Raw genomic sequence first — 13,030 nt, 5'->3', positions numbered from 1 at the left:
ATTCAATCTGACCGCTTCCTACAAAGACGACGACAAAAACTCACAGAAAAACACAAAGAAATGTGCACGGCGATCTGAAGAAGGGCTGATGGATCCCTTCTCTTCTCTTCAGACCACTTGGGGTGAAATGGAAGCTGTGTTGGGATTACGGTTAGTAGGTTAGTAAAATAAGAAGTCAGTTACAGTTTAAATGTGTCAATAATGGAGAAAATCACATTTTAAATCCAATAGTGAACCCTCTCAGCCTTCAGAACCATCTCGACCTCTAAAGAGCTCATCGACAGCGCTCGGCTGAGTCTTTCCCAAAGTCAATCGATTAAAAAGAAGTGAAAACACTATTCTTAGTGCCTCAAACAACCTGAAATGATTTGTGGTAAAAATCTGAATTAAATCCATTTTGGTCCAATGAAACTGACCTGTGAGGGTTTTCCAGGAGTTCGTCACTGACATGAACCGACCTCCGAAAATACCTGAGAGAGTTCGAGTGTCTGTTGTCGGCGTGTGAAAAGAAATTAAGCACAGTACATTTAATATCTCCTCACATCTCATTTCACTTTCTCAAACGGACGTCCCGAGAATGACGGCAGACACGCGGCATCACGGTAACTAAAGGAATCCTGGGTAGTATGTCATTGATTGACTCTAATAGGTTACGGTAAATCCCATTTTTCCCCCCCTCCCACACTCATCAATTACTTTCATTTATTTAGTGGACCATAACTCTATTTGTGAATGAAAACCTTATTCAGAAGACAAGAAAAATTAGCCGGTGGCCGCTGGATTGTTGGAAAAGGAAGAAAATGAGGTGTCTAACCTAAAGTGACATTTACAAATTACCTGTTAATTTCAACTGGGTTGAGGGATGATAGGACTGAATTACACTGACAGGAGGGTAACCGGGTAATGAAAGTCGAGTCTGTAGTGGCCAAATGAGTAACCTGCACTTAGAGACAAAGTGGGTTTATTCCATGTGAGCACCTGAAGTATCTTTTCAGCGTCTTATCGTGAACTGTATTCTTGTCCACACCCACCTGAGAGGCTCGTTTTCCGACAATCTACTTTTCTTTTTCTTTTTTTTTTTGTGTTCCAATTAAGCGGAGGCCGGATGATGAATAGTTACAATCAGCCTTGTTTTAGAGGCCCCGGTGCTCAGGAGGATACTAACCATGCAGGGGGGAGAGCGCGAAACGAGCGAGCGCGAGCGTCCAGGTGTCAGAGTGCAAGGTGAAGTGGCGAGACTTACAACGGTGTCACCTTGAATCTGTCGGCGCTAATGTGTGCTGAGAAAAAAAATAAATAAATTTAAAAAAAAATAGTCTAAGTGCTGTGACAACAAGGCACAAAAACTGGTGTCCCTCACCCCCTCCCCCGTCCCCCCCCCCCCACACCCCACCCCACCATGCCCAGAGCAAACATTAGGGGAAGAGAAAACAGTGCCAAGTGGAAACGGGTGACATTTGAATTGAATACCTCAATAATGGATGCAATCTCCCTGTAACCTCCATTTAGCTGGCAGAGCCGTAGCGGCACAAAAAAAAAAAAAAAAAAAAAAATCAAGACAGGATCCCTCAGGTCAATGGAAACAGAGGACGTTGGTTAATGATGCCTGTGCTCCTCCTGAAAGCATCATGCTAGATGCTGAGAGGGGAGATAAAAGCCCCCCGCTGCCTATTAGCAAAAGAAGGAGAGAATGTAAATTCTCAACCTTTTTGTCTTTTCTTTCCCCTTGAATCTGGATTTCAGCACGACCGTAATCTTTTGGTTTGGGCCGCTGTCATGTTTATCAGCTTCTCTTATAGGTCAGCAGTTTCCTAACACTTGTGAGGGAGAAAGAGAGGCGGGAGAAGAAAAGAGATCAATTAGGGCGGTGCGCTGATTTGCCTTTAGAAAGGTCACCCAAGTCTTCGTAACCATTGTAGGACACTTGCTGGAAAAGAAAAAAAAAAAAAACAACTCCTTAACAATCTCCACTGTGGCGGCGCAGAGCAACTCGACTCCACCCTGACCTCTTTAGAGAGGCCGGCGCAGCTTCTCCCTCACTCTCGTCTGACCGGAGAAAACTAATGAGTGTGAGGCTGTGGGTAAAACCTAATGGGGCTCAGTAGTTTTTTTGCTCCGGGCTGACTGCTGAAAATGAACATTTAACCACAGCTCGAGTAATTGAAAAAATGACAAGCAGTACATACAGGCCATCGCCCCACACACACACACACAAACACACTCCCTCACACACACGCACACACAACGCCCAAATTATTATGATTATTTGCCACCTCCGGATTAGAAAGCGCCCTCTCTCCACTCTGTCACTTACATCACCAACCAGGAGTAGCGTCAAAAACACAGGAAGAGGCAGAGGAGTGGAAGTAATATCAATTAAAATGAGAGTGTTGGCCTCTAGTTACGCCAGATAAGGAGTAAGTGCGCGCAGAGGCAAGGTCTCGATGTTGACATCGACGTAACTGTGTGGAAAGCAGGCTGCACGGTCGTGATGGAAATGTAATGTTGCTGGGAGTTTGTCTGAGATTAACTTTGCTCACAGCTCCACCTGCTTGTCATTTATCGACACTGACACTTGTGTGTCTTTTCTTTTTTTTTTGAAAGTTGAAACCGGGAGGATGGCTGACGTGCGACTGACCGACCTGCGATACTGAAAACCACGTGCAGCGTCATGACTAAATCAATCAGACGATCAGGAGGGAAACAGTTTGAGCTCTGTGGGTGTGTTCGTGTGTGTGTGTGTGTGTGTGTGTGCGTGTGTGTGTTTAACATCAAATCAAATGACTGAAACAAACACACACCTTCAGGAGGATATTGGCCATTTATGCAGCTAAATGTTTTGTTTCATTAATCAGTTACCTTTTGTTAGTTTTTCTTTTCTACAAGCAGATAACTGGAGGTGATATTCAGGTATTGAGAAGAGCTTTTGCCTCAAACTCTTCATCATTTTGAGACAATACAGTCATTTCGTGGGTTATTCATGGTCCGACATGCAACTAACGGGGTGTGGAAAGCTTTCAGCACAGATTCACTGAGACTCTTGATAAGAGGAAGGGCTGAGCGATATAAAGAAATGATATTGTTATTGAGACTTTATCATGTCATCTTGGATTTTGGATATCTTTATGTCTTGATGTGACATAAGTGTCGTCTTTTCCTGGTTTTATAGGCTGTATTACAGTCAAGTGATGTCATTTTCTGAACTCATCAGATTGTTATGCTTGTTCTTTTAGTCATTACATCCACATTACTGATTAATATTGATCCCATTGTGATTGTGAAAGAACCAATATACAGTCTACTTGTCCAAGTCGTAAGAGTATCAAAGTCTCAAATCGAAGAATCACCACTAACAAAGTGGCTCCGCTAATTCAGTTAGAAACACGTTTCACTCACTATAACCTCTTCACAATAAAAGCCCCCTATTATTTAGTCATTTTTAAAGCTTTTATTTTGAAGCAGTGTTACAGGAAATGTTTTGTTTTCACCATCAGTCACTAAACACGACTGCTGAAACCGAACACGATGAAACGGTAAAACGCAGCAGATGTTTGAAAGAACAAACAAAGACAAAACCGAAGATATTCAGAGAGAAGCTGCAGAGAACAGAGAGCTGAAACACAGTCACTTTTAAAAACGTCTTTCTCTCAGGTTTCCTGCACAGACGTGGGTTCAGTATCGGTTCTTGGGGGAGACGGGTGCTTGTTACGAGGCGGCCGCAGCTTGGCTGTAATCTGGAGCAGGTCCATTGCCGGTGCTGCCCAACTGAACGGAAAAGTGAATCAGCGAGTTTGACTCAGCGCTGCCACCTTGCTAACGGAAAAACTGCATAGTATTATTATTCCTTCCGTGTTGAAAGTGCTGCCAGTACTTCAGTTATTACGATGCTAAGCTACGTATGCTAGTAATGCAGATGTATCGCCAACAATCATCTCCCCAGGACTCTTATTACAGATGCATTAATACATCTGAAGCATTTTGTATTGTCTAATTGTGCCCATTTGAGAAAGGCAGTACAGTCGGTTTCATTTATTGTACAACAATTCTGTTTTTTAACTACTCGACCCACCAGGTTGCGACAGCTTGTCAAACATGCATGTTCCTTTCTTTTTAAACGACTGTTAAATACTGTGTCCTGATGTGTACATGTGAAGTCGTTACAACAAATAACTAAATGCATTTTGCATAATCAGTCGCAGACTACAAGGAGCTCTGCCTCAGGAGGTGGTAGGTGATTTTCCAATATATATATACATAATAAGTCTGATTAAAGATAAAATTATTATCTCGGACATTAACCAGATTGAACGCGAGCTCTGAAACCGTGATCCATCATAATAGTTGAGCATTATCTTAAATGTCCAATGGCTATTCCATTTATGAATGTTATGCTTGATGGATGATGGCAATTAACAAAATGTAATCTCCAAAGAGTTTCTCTGAATTCTCCCCCCACACACATTCAAACACGTTCTCGCAGAATAGGTAAGACCTTGTTTGGTGCGCCGTCCTTCAGCGGATTTCCCGTTACAGCTGAATTATTTTGCTCTCGGAGTCGTTTCAAATGTTACTTTGAGACAGATTTGATTGCTAAACTGTCATATCAGTCATCCTGCTGGTTATATAAAGATGTTTAGACAGACCTGCATTTGCAATTAGCAGCAGTTAATGGAGCAGCTTCACATTTTTACCACTTTGTTCCAATGAAAACAGGATTTTTCTGTTGAACCCATTTTTTTTTTTCTGTCTTCTAAAAACTGAAACACAGGTCCTTTTTCCATCTTCCTGCCAGAATGAAACCTCAGCATGCAGATGACCTGAGTGTGCAGTCTGGGTCCACTCATCTTACAAAAACAGTAAATGATGTCTCCTTCTAATGGTTCAGTCATGGATCTGTAACATTAAGCCTGATTCTGAAGGAAACTAAAGATTTAATATCATTTTAGAAGTTCAGGGGTTTAATTTAGACACTGTCTGTCCATCGGTAACTATGTTTTTTATTGTGGTTATGAAAGACATCCACCAGAATAAATAATAAATGTTTGGCAGTGTAGTGACAACGTTGTGATTATGGTCTGGTTAGGTTTCAGGCACAGAAAGCACTTGGATAGATTTAGGAAATGATTAAAATATCTGGTTTTGTCGCTGGAAAATGTCCCGACGTCTCCTAGAGAAACATCCGACTGCCTCACGCTTACCAACGTTGAAACTCGTCTCTCTGGTCTCTGGCTTCATCGGCTTTCCCCACCACATCCCGACACGAAAGTCCGCTCACGTACAGTCATCTTTCAAACAGAAACTTAACTGAGATGACATTGTTGTTATTACAGAGACAGTAAAGTGCAGATAAAACAAGGACTGTCAGATACCAGTATGAAATTCCAGGTCGGATATCAGTTTAGATGTGAACAATATCGGGCTCTACGTCTCGAAGTCGAAGTACAAGTGCTTGAAAACAGATCGGTCAAAACAGACGAGGCTCAGGAATCAACGGCTACACCGTCTCCTGCCAACCGGAGTCATCTCTGACAACTACACTCAAATTATAGCTCTCAGATTAGTCTTATGTTGCGTTTACACTCATTATGTCAATGAATGTCTGTGCGTTTGTTAGTGCTCGGCCAACGCCTGCTGCTCCTAAAGTTCAGTGTGCTTAAACAGCCCAATAACAGCTGTTTTAAAACCTATTTTTTTTGTCGGAGCTGCGCCTGTGAGACAGTTCTGCAGATTAATTTCGAAATAATTACTTCTTTTCAGTATTCCACTTCCAGCTCTGACCTTCTTTCCTGAGCACTCCACCTGTTTTTTTTCCCTCCTCTCCCACTTGACGGTAGCCTTTTCCCTTGGCCTCTGTGCCGTCTTCATTACCGCAGCATATAGATGCCGCCGCCCCGGCTGCCTGCTGTAATGAGGGACAGGCTCTGCATATGGACGCCACATTCAGTGCCGACTTACAAACCGCTGGAAAAAAAAAATGTTTTAATCATTTTTTTTTTTTTTAAAGGGAAGCTCCCGCGGTAATGAGAGGTCAAGTGATTGGGTGTCGGATTCACAAACACGGATGATGGTGATTCATTCAGAAGCTCCTCCCTCCGTCATCGCCTTCATGTCGTGTTCTCCTCATTCATAACTGTCAAGAACCTGCTCGTCTGTACCACCGGTAAAAAAAATAAAAAAAATCACACATAAAATGTATTTTCCCACCATGGAGAGGGCATCTTTTGACACTTCCTTATAATGATTTTTCTTTTCTTTTTTTCTTTTGGACGGAGATAGTGGAGGATGATCCGTGGACGGATACGAGTCCGTACGAAGTCTGAAAGTCTGAAAGCTAAGAGCAGGAGACGCAGGCTGACTTTCAGATGTACCCTCCAGCTTCTGCAGCCGGTTGAGGTTGGTGGGGTTGGAGGAGGGTAAAGAAGAGGTAGAAGACACTAACAAGATCATGCAATATTAATGAGGAGTGAGATGAGGGACATGCAAGGCAAATCGGACACTGTATGTGCAGGAAAATAAATAATGTCTCACACAAAGCGTGAGGACTTGTATTCGTGAAAAAGAGTGATGAGTGAGTATGAGGAGGGAAAACAAGTGTGAACGTGTATCACCTGAAAATAAAACAAGGATGTGAGGAAGCAGTAATTAGATCTGCACTGTCCAAGCAGAGACACAGTTAATATGTAGATTTAACCCTGGAAAAACACACTCCTTACTAGTTTGCATGTTATTTTGGTAGAGTTAAAGGTGTTCTTGGTAACAATCAGCCACTAAGTGTGTCTTCTCATCTCATCTTTTCTCCTCAAGTGGTCGCCAGTTTCCTGTCCTATCCAACGATGCTAAAACTACCCAATATCGGCTCTGAACTGTTTGGGACAGAAGCACCTATCCACCATGTGTCCCATTGCTTCCACATTTGTCTCTTTGTGTTGCTGCCAGTAATCAGCCTTACCTCCAACTAGCTTACTTAATTTGCTTATTTACCACATTAAACATCAATATTTAATTATCAGTGCCATTAAGCAGGTTTTTAACAACACTTGCATTCTGCAAAGAAGAAAAAAAAAAAAAGAAAAATGGATTTACTTGTGATGGGAAATCTGAGCCAGGATGTGTAAAAGCAGCACTTTGCAACCTATATTGTTGGTGTACAGTAACAGATGGGGCGCTTCAACATTAGCTGACTTGACCAACAACCCACTTTCTACCCGCTTGCCAAAGTAGGTCAGCAATCCCACACACTGACCCAACATCTTTGTCCACTTTCATGTGAAACATTATGGATGACAAAAGATTAATAACCCACACAAATTGCAAAAAAGCAAACAGTATTAAAAATGTGTTTGTTAAATGCGTCAGACGGCCGGCGTTATCGGTGCAGTGAGTATCTGTGGGAGAGCTGTTGGAGGAGAAAGCACTGCGACACTGCTGCACGTGAGAGCGACAGTCCCAGTGGGAGAAATGAGACCATCTGCCCCTCTGCAGGTGACCGTCCCCGGATAGAGGAAGGAGTTAAGCTGAGACAGCGAAAGAGAGCAGCAGGGTAAGCTGTCCTGCTATGAGGCTGCTGTAGCAGGCAAAGCTCTATAATCGGCCCACTACTGTTGTTTTCCAAAGTGTTACGGTGATAAAATTTCATGTTGGTGCGATCATGTGTCGCAAGGGTCAGGACCCACCGCGTCCGCCGCTGAATGGCATCCTCCCGGGCGTCACGCCGGGGGCGAGACTGCAGCCAAGGGTTTGTCAGTGGCTTAGAAAGAGGCTGAGAGTGCCTCATGCTGGGAACACAACACCACAAAGAAGCAAACGAAACAAAAACACGCCAGAAGAAGGTTGAAGGAGTTGCACACGGTCATGTACTGCACTGCTGTTAAGAGGAGTTTGGCCTCCAAGCATCTGATTATAGCTGAAAAACAAAAAACGGTCTCAGTTCAGTCATTGTGTCGAGCAATACCCTCACGGTCGAGTATCTCAGTGCTGTTTTCAAAAGTTCCCCTTTCTGATATAAATAAGCGAGCGCCTTTAACTCCGAGCCGATTGTGGAGAAACTTCCTCGGCCTCGCCCCCGTGCACTCGGCTCCACAATCGCTCGTTATGCAAATACGTAGCCTGAGGTGATGCAAACCTAAAGAGCCGGAGCGAATGAGGCGATGCAACTCCGTGCAGTTAAGACACTACAATTAACATCTCACTTAACGACGTTACTCTATTTTGGATCAAAAAGGAGCGAGGTGCTGCGAGATAACCTTGTTTTTCTCTTTCATGTGTTAGATATGCCGGTTGGACACATAACAGTTTATAATACGCCCCGAAGGAAACAGCTCACCTAGCATCAGCGTACGAGCAAACGCCGCTGATAAGGAGACTCACGGCGATTCGACACGCTTCCGTTTATCAGCGACATAAACTGGGACAAACATTGGACCAGTCCGTCGTTCTGAAGGAGAATATAAGGTGCCGGGTAAATACATTAAATAAAACAATAGAATTAATTAGGCTAGGATTAATTTATGAAAGATAATTAAAGTTACCCTGTGGAGGTTTCATTGTTAACAAACACTTTTTTTTTCCTCTCTATTCAGCCTCGCTCACCAAATGGACTGTGTGAATATCTTTAAGGCTTTACAAACATGCTGAATGCATTTCATTGATCACAAACGTGTTTTTACACAAAGAGCTTTTTAAACATTTTAAAACCTGTATATTTACTGTTAATACAAGCCGTCCTCTGCAGTCTGAAGAAATGTGCATGCCGGGATCATATATTGTGAGACTGAACTGCAAACTGGCCTTCAGATGAGTGCGTTTGCCTTTTCACGTCCAGATAACAATAACTGCAATGTCGTTTTTACTTATTTCATTTGAGAACAGATGATGCAGTATTCAGATGAATGTTCACTTGAAAGCATCCGAACTGCGTCGACATTTTCACGACTTAATGTGCAAATTTTACTAAATTATCAGACGTGATGCTGTGTGCCTGATTCTTAAAGAACCAGATTCATATGCAGCTCCTTAAATCTGACAGGAACAAGAACAAGTGCATATTACTGTCTTTGTGCACACACACAGCTTTCAGTATTCACCTGGAACACAGTGGTGCTCAGATTATTTACATCAGAGTATTTTTTAACACCAACAGGACAGATGCGTTGTGTTTCAGTAGCATCAAACACTTTGCTAGTAAGCTAGCTCTCCCTCTCTCTGCAACCAATTCATTAAGGACAGGTCGCCTTCTCTGGGTTGGTCTTGAGCTAATGTTACTGTTATCTTGTGAATTACACAGATGCTAATGCTAGCTAACTAATGTCACTGATTCATCTGCACTTGTGGATTTTTGCTCTTTTCTGACTCAGTTCTGCTTGGTGCTTTTTCAAGGCTGCAGGGGAAAAAAACCACAGTTCCCACTCTGCGAAACACCGGAGTCGAATTTTGATTGTGAAATCAAGACGATCGGAGTCGGACATGGAGTGGAGAAAAATGCATCTGCTTCAAATCTGTAACCTGAATGTCTTCATTCAGTTGAACAGACAAGTGATGAGAGGCACGTAATGTGAAGACACGCTGGAGTTTGTTTGTTTGTTTGTTTGTTTATGACTTTTGGGGAGGAAGTACATTTCTCTTCCACTTCCAGGTTTCCTACTTCATTGTTGAACTTCTGCACCAACAGGAGGTTGGGAGAAAAAAGATTTGTCCTTCTCATGAACTGGAAAGAAAATGAGAGTAAACAATGCATAACAGCAAAAACCACAAGATATAAATCAAAAATAAGTTAAATGTGTCTAAATTATAAAGGCAGAAAAGTTCATGCACGTCTCCAAGGGGCAGTTTCGGGGTTGAGACTCGCTCACAGAAACATTTTACCCCCGATTTGGACAAAAAAACCTTGAGGAGATATTTATATCCGAATGTCTCCTCCTGAGGAGTTTGTGTGCAACTGTGAAATCATGGAATGATTAAAGTGAAGGGGGAAAAACATCTATCATTACACTAATTTCAATTAAGCAATGCAGCAGCACTTAAATTGTCTGCATGACACGTGCTGATGACATGACAACATGAGTCCTGAGCTTTTTTTTTGTCACCACCTGGGGTAAACAATTAGCAAACATTTCTATATTAGTGAGGGCGCTCGCTCTCCTTCTCTGCGAGGCCCCCATGCCAACATCTCTATTAACAGACAAACTCCATTAGCTAAAAGCATGTTTGTTTTTTTTTCCTTCACTCTGCTTGTTCCATGTTTGACTATTATTAGCTCCAATGCATCAACTGTAACATTATTCTAATATCAGAGCCTGTTTTTTTTCACTAATGTCACCCCCAGACATCTCTGATAACAAGTGAACCCATTTCTTAAAAGAAGAAAACAGAGATCATCAAATAATGTCTTGATTGCATTATAATGCCACGAAGAGACGAGTGTGTAATTGGTAAATGGAACGTGAATCCACAGAACAACAAACCAAATGCATATCATCCGCTGATGGAAACATCTGTGAATCATTATGCAAACTTAGGTTAATTCTTTCGAGTTCGATTCATTAAGGAGTATTGTTAGTTTCAGTGGCTGAGCCCTTATTATCATGCATTTAGGAAATGAGGCAAATAGAAAAGGCATAAGAGCCCAATCAATAGCTCTTTTCATTTTGCCTTAATGGCCACGTCTTTTCTCCCTCGTGGACTCAAAAGAACACGGGGGAGGTTGGTGTTACAACCATAAAATGTAATTTCTCTGCAGGAAAAACATCATAATGCCTCCTATCCCCTTTCTGCATATTCCTATAACATTCTGCCAAATTGAGTATGGATTTAACATCAAAAGGTTACATGAATTTTTCAAATGAGATATTAAAGTCAATATTTCAAGCGGAGGATATTTCAATTCGCAGGGAGCTTACACGATAGGGGCCGTGTGCTGAGATGAGCTGGCTCGCAGCTCTTTCCCTCTAAAATTGACTCGCCAGGAAAAAAAGTCAAACCTGGGGATTTTGATGTCAAACATGGCAGGAAAATCTAACGACGTTCAACTTTAACTCCTCACGAGTGTGGCAGTAATAGAAATGTGTGTGTTGTGGAGATTCAACCTCCGCTGGGAGAGAAGCCACGCAGGATTTATTCCACGATGACAAGATGCTTTCAGTCTGTACACAACCAGAAGAACTGCAAAATGATAATGAGCCAGATCTCCTGCATTGTTAAGTGTTATAAGTGCGGCTCAACACAATATCTGAAGTACTGATGCAATGTTATATTCACAGCAGCTCAGCTGACATGACCACTGTTCCAGTCTGGACAGTGTGGCCATCAGGAGCAGCTACAAGTACAAACTAGATTATTGATGTTTCTGAATTCTGTAACTTTGTCTCTCCGCATTGGAGCAGTTCGAGTTGTTACAGGTAGAAGTTCACCTCACACACAAGGCGTTCACAGATAAACCAGGCGTGAGAGTACAGGAGGTGAAGCAGGAGACGAAACTTGGTGACTTCGTTATTAAAACAAAATGACATAATAATCCTCTCAGCCTTCATTTCTGATAAGCTGATCAAGGTGTCTGCAGCCTCCAGTGGTCACCAGGACCCGTATTACTAACATGCACCTCACCAGCAGTAAACACAGGAGTCACTAATGCTAATTCGCCACCAAATTTAGCTGGTCTACACAGGTGTTTCAAATGCAGGTTAACCTGCTAAAAGGTGACCACATTCCCGTCTGTGATTTTCTTCTGAAGCCTCTCGTTGTTCGTCACTGACGTCGTGTTTCATGTACAGTTGTAACAGAAGAGAAAACAACAATAAGCCGGCAACCCGAATTCCTTCCCTATTCCTGCGCCACCACTGGATGCTGATAACACGTCATCACTTCACACGGCAGGATGTACGTCAGACTTTAGCATTGCCCAGCCGGGTGAATTGAACGTGTCCTTGAATTGAAAAACAATACACAAGTTTGAAGACATTGTGAAGTAGCGTGGGATCTGTGAAGCATCTGAATAGCTTTCTTCCTCGTATTTTCTGATGTATCATCATCTGGTGTTCAGGTCGCAGCAGCTGGAGAGAAGTGGATATGATGCCATGTTTAACTTGAACATAACAACATAGGCCCGGTTGATTTCAGACATTTTAACTCGGAAATGTTACAAATTTTACCATTAAGGCTTCACGCACTCGTCCAAATGTCTCTGTTTGAAAATCTGCGTCATTTATAACCGCCTGTGGTCGTCCTCGCTTGTTCCATTCATGCATTTTCCACCTATCACGTGTCATTACCGCCAGCAGCTGGGGCGCGACATCACTGTCTGGTGCGTGTGCTGGTTGACCACAGGATCCAAACACTGCTCGGCTTCTCCACTGGCGCTCAAAACTGACCTACTCTGGACAGTTAATGGAAAATATGTGAACAAATCATCATCTGATACATGTCTGAGGGTCTAATTCCTTCTGATGTTTCTTTGCAGCATCGTCACAAGGCGATCTTTCACTGGACTGTGTGTTAAACTTATACTCATGTTAGAAAATGAAACTGTATTTCAGTTCCCAGCCACCCAAAACATGATTTACCAGGCAAACATCCAGTCTCATTAAGACCCGACAGAGAAGATCAGAATCCAAGAGGAGGCCTTTTATATGTCGTGTCCAATCACACTCTGTAATCAAGTCCTAATAAAAGATATGATCCTCCGCACCCGAGAGCTTTTATACCAGCGTTCTCCAGTAATTTCACTGCACCCGGAGCAGACTGACTGATACGGACATGTGATAGATCAGACCACTGCTGTGTGAAGAGGGCATGAATTAATCTTGTTGAGCAAAGCAACAATCGCTCCTCTACTCCCCCAGATTAACAGCTGTATTTTCAATATGGCCTTCCCCCGGCTAATTAAGAAACAGGAGCTGCTGATTCCAGCAAGAAGCGATTCAAAAAGAAAGTTTTTACCTCCTCCCCCGATCACCGGGAGGAGGAGGAGGAGGAGGGGGGTATTCTTGGGGGAGCAGGTCGTGGGGTGCCCGCTCTTCCCAAAATCCTCCACGCCTCA

General features: G+C 42.8%; 1 protein-coding gene and 1 long non-coding RNA gene across 2 annotated transcripts in view; one reads left to right on the top strand and one right to left on the bottom strand.

The window, feature by feature from the left end:
• LOC119028585 overlaps nucleotides 1-6,522 on the top strand; it is a 38,308-nt gene extending 31,786 nt beyond the window's left edge. Inside the window, exons 4-5 of the long non-coding RNA XR_005077752.1 lie at nucleotides 6,005-6,160; nucleotides 6,277-6,522. This is a non-coding gene — a long non-coding RNA (uncharacterized LOC119028585). The remainder of the gene's footprint in view (nucleotides 1-6,004; nucleotides 6,161-6,276) is intronic.
• The window catches only part of LOC119028582 (kynurenine--oxoglutarate transaminase 3-like), a 60,359-nt gene that overhangs the window by 6,165 nt on the left and 41,164 nt on the right, over nucleotides 1-13,030 (bottom strand). The gene's annotated exons all lie outside the window — the stretch shown is intronic.

Source organism: Acanthopagrus latus, chromosome 11 (genome assembly GCF_904848185.1).
Source record: "Acanthopagrus latus isolate v.2019 chromosome 11, fAcaLat1.1, whole genome shotgun sequence".
NCBI lineage: Eukaryota > Metazoa > Chordata > Actinopteri > Spariformes > Sparidae > Acanthopagrus > Acanthopagrus latus.
Note: the sequence above shows the minus strand (reverse complement) of the source record. Positions and strands in the feature narration are given on the sequence as shown.